General features: G+C 41.9%; 1 pseudogene; it reads left to right on the top strand.

Annotated features, from left to right (window-relative positions):
* Positions 1-5104: 5104 nt before the first annotated feature.
* Positions 5105-5203, top strand: LOC132228812 (U2 spliceosomal RNA; annotated as a pseudogene).
* The last annotated feature ends 3831 nt before the right edge of the window (positions 5204-9034 follow it).

Consider the following 9034-nt stretch of genomic DNA (forward strand, 5'->3'; position numbering starts at 1 on the left):
AAGATATGCTGTTTGTTTGTTTCTCATATTTCCTGTAAACTGGTAGTTATATTTAAAGTCCTGTATTTTGCCCTGGCCAGTGTGGCTCACTCAGTTGATTGAGCATCCTTTGGATTCCCCATTAGGGTACATGCCCCATTTGCAGGCTCAGTCCCCAGTAGGGGGAGTGCAGGAGGCAGTCTATTGCTATTTCTCATTGATGTTTCTTTCTCTCTCTTCCTATCTCTCTCTCATCAATAAAAGCATATAAAATAAAATAAAGTCTTGTATTTTTGGCAAGAATCCTTCATAGATAATGTTCTGTATGGCCTATTGTATCCCATCAAGAAACACATAATGTCTCATTGTTCATCTTTACATGATGTTAAGTTTTATCACTGTATGTACATGGTGTCAGCTTGACTTACCTATAAGCCTCTTAACTAATGCTTTTGAAAGTCATTGATGACTATTGCCTAGATCAATTATTTCATTAGGATTATAGAATGATGACAGTATATAATTCATTCTGTACTTACTAACTGGAATTCTTATATGAAGACTAATTGCTTCTTAAACTATTTAGTTTATCCATTCAGGGTTTACCTGTGTGTGTGTGTGTGTGTGTGTGTGTGTGTGTGTGTGTGTGTGTGTGTTTAATCCTCACCCAAGGACATTTTTCCATTGATTTTTAGAGACAGTGGAAGAGAGAGGGAAAGACAGAGAGAAATATCAATGTGAGAGAAATACATCAACTGGTTGCCTCCTGCACTTGCCCCAACCAGGGCCCGGACAGGAGAGGAGTCTACAACCAAGATGTGCACCCCAGAACCCAACATTCAGTTCGCAGGTCTATCCACTGAGCCAAACTGACTGGGTTATCCACTCTGTGTTTAATTGAAAACTTTGTATTTTTCATTTTTAGAACCTCTATTTTAAATATGTTAGGTCATATTTTATAGTTTTCTGATATATTTTCAAATTTCTGTTTCATTTAAGTATAGTAAGCATAATTATTTTAAATGTGTCAGATAATTAACAATATATGAAGTCTTTGAGGTTCAGTCTCTACTATTGTTTCTTCTGGTTTTCATTCATAGTAGCTTACCTTTTTGTGTGTTCCGTCATTTTTACTATGAGCTACTAACTTTCCTGGAAAGTGATTTTTAGGAATTCTTTGGTGCCTAGGATGAAGGGACATTTTTCCAGAATGGATTTGTGTTTGCTTCTGCCAAGTGCCTGGGACATTATAGTCTCTTCCTTGGAACCACTTAAATCTACATTTACTGCTTGAATTTTTTTAACCAACCAAATGGTGTGAAATTGGACTGCAAATTTATTTACTATATATATACTGGGGATTGAGCCTACAACCCAGGCATGTGCTCTGACTGGAATCCAACCATGACCTCCTGATCCATAAGTCCGCACTCAACTACTGAGCCACGCCAGCCAGGCTGAAAATTTCTTTAAAAATTACTTGTGGTCCCAAATTCTCCTGTTCCATTTGGCACCAAGCCAAGCTTCCTCGCCATTTCCTGGGATGGAAAGCTGGGGCAGCTTCACTACAGGGAGGATTTCTTTCATACTCACCGTCTTGAGTGGGCCTTCTGTCCCTTTCTTTGGAAAGCAAAACAAACAAACAAAAACACAACAAAGCTCAATTCTGCGGGTCTTTGAAGGGCCTCCAAACAATGAGATGGCGATGTATCAAATACCTCTCTAGGTTTTTTACTTCATTTAGATTTAGGCCTATTAATTCTTCCCCATCTTGTTAGCTTTACCATCCTTTCAAGTTTTTCCAGCACAACTTTTTCCTTTCATTGGAATTAGTCTTCTCCTTCAGCCCCTTAGCTTTGTAGATACTTATCATTAATATAGCCCCAAACTCTCCTCTGATGATACAAATCTCTTCCCAATAAGTTCAAATGCATTAGGTATTCTCTCAATTCTATTTCTTGAAGAAATAACTCCCAGGGACTCTTTGCTCCTCCACACGTGGGCGTCTGTGCTGTGGGACTCTTTCCCCCTACCACGTCAAAGTCTGTGCTTGTTTCTCAATAAACTTCCACCTTTGCTATAAAAAAAAGAAAGAACTCCCAAATGATCTGAACTATTGTAATTTTTTTCTTTTTCTTTTTTTTATTTATTTTTATTTTTTATTGCTTAAAGTATTACAAAGGGTATTACATATGTGTCCTTTTTTTTAATTTCCCTGCCCTTGACAATCCCCTGGCCTCCCCTACCCCCCAGTGTCTTATGTCCATTGGTTATGCTTATATGCATGCATACAAGTCCTTTGGTTGATCTCTTACCCCCCTCCCTCCTGCCCCCCAACCCACCCCGGCCTTCCCGCTGCAGTTTGACAATCTGTTTGAGGCAGCTCTGCCTCTGTATCTATTATTGTTCAAAAGTTCATAATGGTCTCTATTATCCATGAATGAGTGAGATCATGTGGTATTTTTCCTTCATTGACTGGCTTATTTCACTTAGCATAATGCTCTCCAGTTCCATCCATGCCGTTGCAAATGGTAAGAGTTCCTTCTTTTTTACAGCAGCATAGTATTCCTTCATGTAGATGTACCACAGTTTTCTAATCCATTCATCTACTGATGGGCACTTAGGCTGTTTCCAGATCTTAGCTATGGTGAATTGTGCTGCTATGAACATATGAGTGCATATATCCTTTCTGATTGGTGTTTCTGGTTTCTTGGGATATATTCCTAGAAGTGAGATCACAGGGTCAAATGGGAGTTCCATTTGTAGTTTTTTAAGGAAACTCCATACTGTCTTCCATAGTGGCTGCACCAGTCTGCATTCCCACCAGCAGTGCACGAGTGTTCCTTTTTCTCCACATCCTCTCCAGCACTTGTTGTTTGTTGATTTGTTGATGACAGCCATTCTGACAGGTGTGAAATGGCACCTCATTCTTGTTTTGATTTGCATCTCTCGGATGACTAGTGACTTTGAGCATGTTTTCATATGTCTCTTGGCTTTCGGAATGTCCTCTTTTGATAGGTGTCTATGTAGGTCCTTTGCCCAATTTTTGATTGGATTGTTTATCTTCCTTTTGTTAAGTTGTATGAGTTCCCTATAAATTTTGGAGATTAGGCCCTTATCAGATATGACATTGGCAAATATGTTTTCCCACGCAGTGGGTTTTCTCGTTGTTTTGTTGATGGTTTCTTTTGCTGTGCAGAAGCTTTTTATTTTGATGTAGTCCCATTTGTTCATTTTCTCTTTAGTTTCAAGTGCCCTAGGAGCTGTATCATTGAAGAAATTGCTTCGGCATATGTCTGAGAGTTTGTTGCCTTTGAATTCTTCTAGAATTTTTATGGTTTCCTGTCATACATTTAAGTCCTTCATCCATTCTGAGTTTATTTTTGTGTATGGTGTAAGTTGGTGGTCTAGTTTCATTTTCTTGCATGTATCTGTCCAATTTTCCCAACACCATTTATTGAAGAGACTATCTTGGCTCCATTGTATGTTCTTGCCTCCTTTGTCAAACATTAATTGAGCATATTGGTTCCGGCCAATTTCTGGGCTCTCTATTCTATTCCATTGATCTATATGTCTGTTCTTGTGCCAGTACCAGGCAGTTTTGAGAACAGTGTCTTTGTAATACATCTTGATATCTGGTATTGAGATCCCCCCTACTTTGTTCTTTCTCAGGATTGCTGCAGCTATTCGGGGTCTTTTTTTATTCCAGATGAATTTTTGGAGAGTTCGTTCTAGATCTGTGAAGTATGCCGTTGGTATGTAATTTTTTTCTTAATCTCTCTCCAAAAATATGTTTTTATTGACTTTTAGAGAGAGAGGAAGGGAGAGGGACAGAGAGATAAACACATCCATGATAGAGAAACATCGATTGGCTGCTTCCTGTATGATCCCCACTGGGGATCGAGCCCATGACCTCCTACATCCCGGGTAGAAGCTCAACCACTGAGCCACACTGGCCAGGGTGATCTGCTCTAATCTTGATCTCTAGTCGTGCCCTACAACTTGGAATCTCCTTTCACCATTGCTCTTGGGATTCCCTGTTTCTCTTTTGTGCTGGATCTTCTGTTTCTTGGATTCCATGCCTTTCTTTCTCTTTTACAAAGCATTGATTTCAGACAGGAAGGGAGAGGGAGAGGGAGAGAGAGAGAGATAGAAACATCAATGCTGAGAATCATTCATCTTCTGCTTCATGCATGTCCTCTCCTGCAACCCAGGCATGTTCCCCGACCAGGAATCGAACTGTGACCTCTTGCTTCATAGGTCAACATTCAACCACTGAGCCATGCCTGCCAGGCTCTATCACTCTCTCTCTCTCTCTCCCTCTCTCTCTCTCTTGTTGTTGTTAATCCTCACTCAAGGGTATTTTTTCCATTGATTTTCAGAGGGAGTAAAAGGGAGAAAGGGAGGGGAGAGAGAGAGAAAGAGAGAGAGAAACATCAATGTGAGACCAGGGCCGGGAATCGAACCTGGGACTCTTCCATCATAGGGCGAACGCCCTACCAATGTTCAGGGCAACACTGGCCGGGGCAATACCTTTCTCTTTACTGACTTACTGATTTGTTTTAGTGTAATAAAACCTATCCTATCTTTCTGAAAAACAATGCCTGCAGTATCAATATTTTAAGACCTTACATATCTGAAATTATCTTTATTCTGAACTTAAAATTAAACCATTTTGGCCAATTGTGGAATTTTAGGTTGGAAATAATTTTCTTCTAAATTTTGAAGGAATTTCTTCATTGTCTTCTACCTTACAGTGTTGATGAATTGATAACCCTAATGCTCTTCTTATTTTTGACCATTGTGTGACTTTGTTCTTTCTCTCTGGAAACTTTTGGAATTGTTTCTGTGCCCAGTATTCTGATACTAGTCTATAACGATGTGTCATGGTGTGGCCGTGATTTGTTTTGCTGGATACTTACTAGGCCCTTTTAATTAAGAGACTCAGTTCTTCATTTCAGGGGAATACTTTTATTTATTTTATTTTATTTTTTGTTCATCCTCACCCTAGGATATTTTTTCATTGATTTTCTAAAAATATATTTTTAGGAGAAACCAAGATGGCGGCATAGGTAAACACAGGAAATTGCTGCCTCGCACAACTACTTAAAAATACAACTAAAAAATCGCTTCTTGGCCTTTTGGCTAAGATCAAGTGTAGTATCTGTTCTTATCAGTTTAAAAATACAACTAAAAGACAAAACGGACATCATCCAGAACCACAGGAAGGCTGGCTGAGTGGAAATTCTACAACTAGAAGGAAAGAGAAAAGCACACTGAGACTCAGAGGAGGTGCGGTTTGGAGCTAAAGTGCAGAGGTACAGAGGCACACGTGAAAGGGCTGGCAACTGAGGATGCGGCTGTCTTTTTCAGTCGGGAGGGAGTCTCAAGCTCCCGACTGCTCTGAACTCCAGTTCCGGGCGAGTCTCTGGGAACCCAGACTCATACGGGGAGAAACTGGACTGTCTGGCATCTGTCGGAACTCGAGGGCAGCTTTCTCTCAGAGGTGCTTGCAGCGATTACCGGGACACTGAGACTCGGGGCCTCTTAGGGCAGGGCTGAGGATCAGGCATAGCTGTTTGCTCCACCTTATTGATCCCCTGAGACCCCGCCCCACCCAAGCTGTGTGCAGAGGCTTTTGCATATGAAAGGCCTGGCCCTTTGCAATCTGAAAATTACCTAACAAACTGCAGCTGGGTCAGAGAGATGCAGAACTTCCAAAAGAAGACCCAAGGCCCCACAGCAGCTTGCATTGCTTCACAGCTGGGCCTCATCTGGGCACCTCCAAACCCCAAACAAAGAATGGGAATCTTCAGATCTCTCCATAGTTCCTGCTGGGTAGCCTCAGGCAGAGGCTAAATTAGCACTTCCTTAGAGATCCAAGAGCCAGTGTACCCAGTGGTCAGAGTGGGACCATCCAGATTACAACTCCTCAGATCCATAAGTGACACACTCAGGGGGCAGACTCAGTGAGCACCAAAGCCCCACTGAAGTAAGTCTTGCCCCAGAAGGGTTTCTCCAGAACAGAAGTTCTCCCACTGTAGACACAGCTGATTCTCAAAGCCAACTGGCCTGGAGGTCAATTCATCCCAGTGATACCTACAACAATCAAGGCTTAACTACAAGACTGTGCACAAAGCCCACAAAGGGGAGCACCAAAAGTGTCCACCTCAGGTAATTGGGGAGGCTGAGCCACTGGGCCCTACAGGACACCTAGCACAGAAAGCCACTCTATCAACACAGGGAAGCATAAAAAATGCGGAGACAAAGAAACAGATCACAAATGACAGAAATGGAGGAAAGCAAACTACTGGATATAGAGTTCAAAACCACACTTATAAGGTTTTCAAGAATTTTCTAGAAACCGCCGATAAATTTGGTAAGACCCTCAATAAGTCAAGTGAGACCGCCAATAAATTTAGTGAGACCCTCAAGAAATCTAGTGAGACCCTCGAGGACCAACTAGAAATTAAGCATACACTGACTGAAATAAAGAATATTATACAGACTCCCAACAGCAGACTAGAGGATCGCAAGAATCAAGTTAAAGATTTTAAATACGAAGAAGCGAAAAACACCCAACTGGAAAAACAAAAAGAAAAAAAGAATCCAAAAATATGAAGATAGTATAAGGAGCCTCTGGGACAACTTCACGCGTACCAACATCTGAATTATGGGGGTGCCAGAAGAAGAGAGAGAGCAAGATATTGAAAACCTATTTGAAGAAATAATGACAGAAAACTTCCCCTACCTGGTGAAAGAAATAGACTTACAAGTCCAGGAAGCACAGAGAACCCCAAACAAAAGGAATCCAAAGAGGACCACACCAAGACACATCATAATTAAAATGCCAAGAGCAAAAGACAAAGAGAGAATCTTAAAAGCAGCAAGAGAAAGACAGTCAATTACCTACAAGGGAGTACCCATACAACTGTCAGCTGATTACTCAAGAGAAACTATGCAGGCCAGAAGGGAGGAGCAAGAAATATTCAAAGTGATGAATAGCAAGAACCTACAACCAAGATTACTTTACCCAGCAAAGCTATCATTCAGAATTGAAGGTCAGATAAAGAGCTTCACAGATAAGAAAATGCTAAAGGAGTTCATCACCACCAAACCAGTATTATATGAAATGCTGAAAGGTATCCTTTAAGAAGAGGAAGAAGAAGAAAAAGGTAAAGATACAAATTATGAACAACAAATACACATCTATCAACAAGTGAATCTAAAAATCAAGTGAATAAATAATCTGATGGACAGAATGACCTGGTGATTATAATAGAATCAGGGGCATAGAAAGGAAGTGGACTGACTATTCCCGGGGGGGGGGGGGGGGAAGGGTGTGGGGGGTGCGGGAAGAGACTGGACAAAAATCATACATCTATGGATGAAGACATTGGGGGGAGGGGTAAGGGCAGAGGGTGGGGTGGGAACCGGGTGGAGGGGAGCTATGGGGGGTGGGGGGGACAAGAGGAACAACCGTAATAACCTGAACAATAAAGATTTAATTAAAAAAATAAAAGTATATTTTTATTAATTTCAGAGAGGAAGGGAGAGGGAGATAAAGATAGAAAAGCAATGATGATAGAGAATCATTGATTGGCTGCCTCCTGCACGCCCCCTACTGGGGATCAAGCCTCCAGCCCAGGCATGTGCCCTTGACCAGAATCGAAACCTGGGACTTTTCAGTCCTCAGGCCAATGCTCTCTCCATTGAGCGAAACCGGCTAGGGTTTCCATTGATTTTTAGAGAGAGTGGAAGTAGAAGGGAGGGGGAGAGACAGAGAGAAACATTGATGTGAGACAGACACATCCATTGGTTGCCTCCTGCATTCGCCCCAACCAGGGCCAGGGATTTAGCTTGCAACCAAGGGCTGTGCCCTTGATGGGACTTGAACCCGGGACCCTTTTTAGTCCACTGGCAGAAGCTCTGTCCATTTAGCCAAATCATCTAGGGCTCAGGGGACTACTTTTAAATAATTTATTTAATTATTCTTCCCTCTTAGTCTCTGTTCTCTTTCTGAAACTCTCATTATTTAGATGTTTGACCTTCTGGAGAGATCCTCTAATTTTTTTAAATTTTCTCCTAAAGTACGTTAACGTAAAAAAACCATTGAAACCTGTAAAGAATTTTTGTGAGTTTATTTGAGCCAAACCGTCGACATATGCCGGGAAGCAGAACCTCAACGAATTGAGATAATGCTCTGGAGAATGGTGGGGTTACATCTGTATTTATACATTGCAATCAAAGGAGGGACATAGGTGGGTTACATGAAATTCATTGGTGACTGCCGGAAGCCGGTCCATCCTTGCTGCTTGACACAGTCGCTGCAGGAAAGAAACATCTGCACAGCATATGTTTCAAGGGACCTGGCATATATAGCATACTGTTCTTAATATGTTTGCTCCCCTTAGCGCTGTGTGTTTTAACCAAGGTCACCTCTCCGAGAAAGGTTGTTTCCCCAGGTAGGGATTTTTCCCTGAAGTCAGGGAGGGGATAAAACTCCTTAACTAAGTGCCAGGCGGGTAGTTAATCACTTTAACTACAAACAATCACGCTTAAGCTACATAATCTTTACTCCCTGGAATGGAGATAAGAAACGCCCTAACCTTTGCAATAGAAATTGACAGGATTAAAAGCAACTAGTATAAATACGGATGTAACAAGACAATAAACACCAGAACTTCGCTGGAGATCCAGACCAGAACTTGGCTGGAGATCCTGGCTAGGCTGCTGATCAACTGAACGCTGTCTCCGTGTCATTCCTTCTTTGCCGACTCCTTCCACACCTTTGGGGACCCCTGGACCTGCTGGGGTTGGACCCCAGCAGGTGACAGATTAAGGAGGAGGGATAAGCAAAGCAGGGAAACCCCTGGGAATGGATAAAAAGTAAAATGATGGACACACACTTAGGTGGGTGCAGGAACAATTAACATGATTATGAAGGAATTTGTGGTACCTGTCCTGGGACCCAGCACATTTAGTTGTGCCCCAGGGGCTCCAGATAAAGGGAAGTCACAAGTTACGGAGACATTTCAAGGGTGTGTTATCATAG

Source organism: Myotis daubentonii, chromosome 2, assembly GCF_963259705.1.
Source record: "Myotis daubentonii chromosome 2, mMyoDau2.1, whole genome shotgun sequence".
NCBI classification, from domain to species: Eukaryota; Metazoa; Chordata; class Mammalia; order Chiroptera; family Vespertilionidae; genus Myotis; species Myotis daubentonii.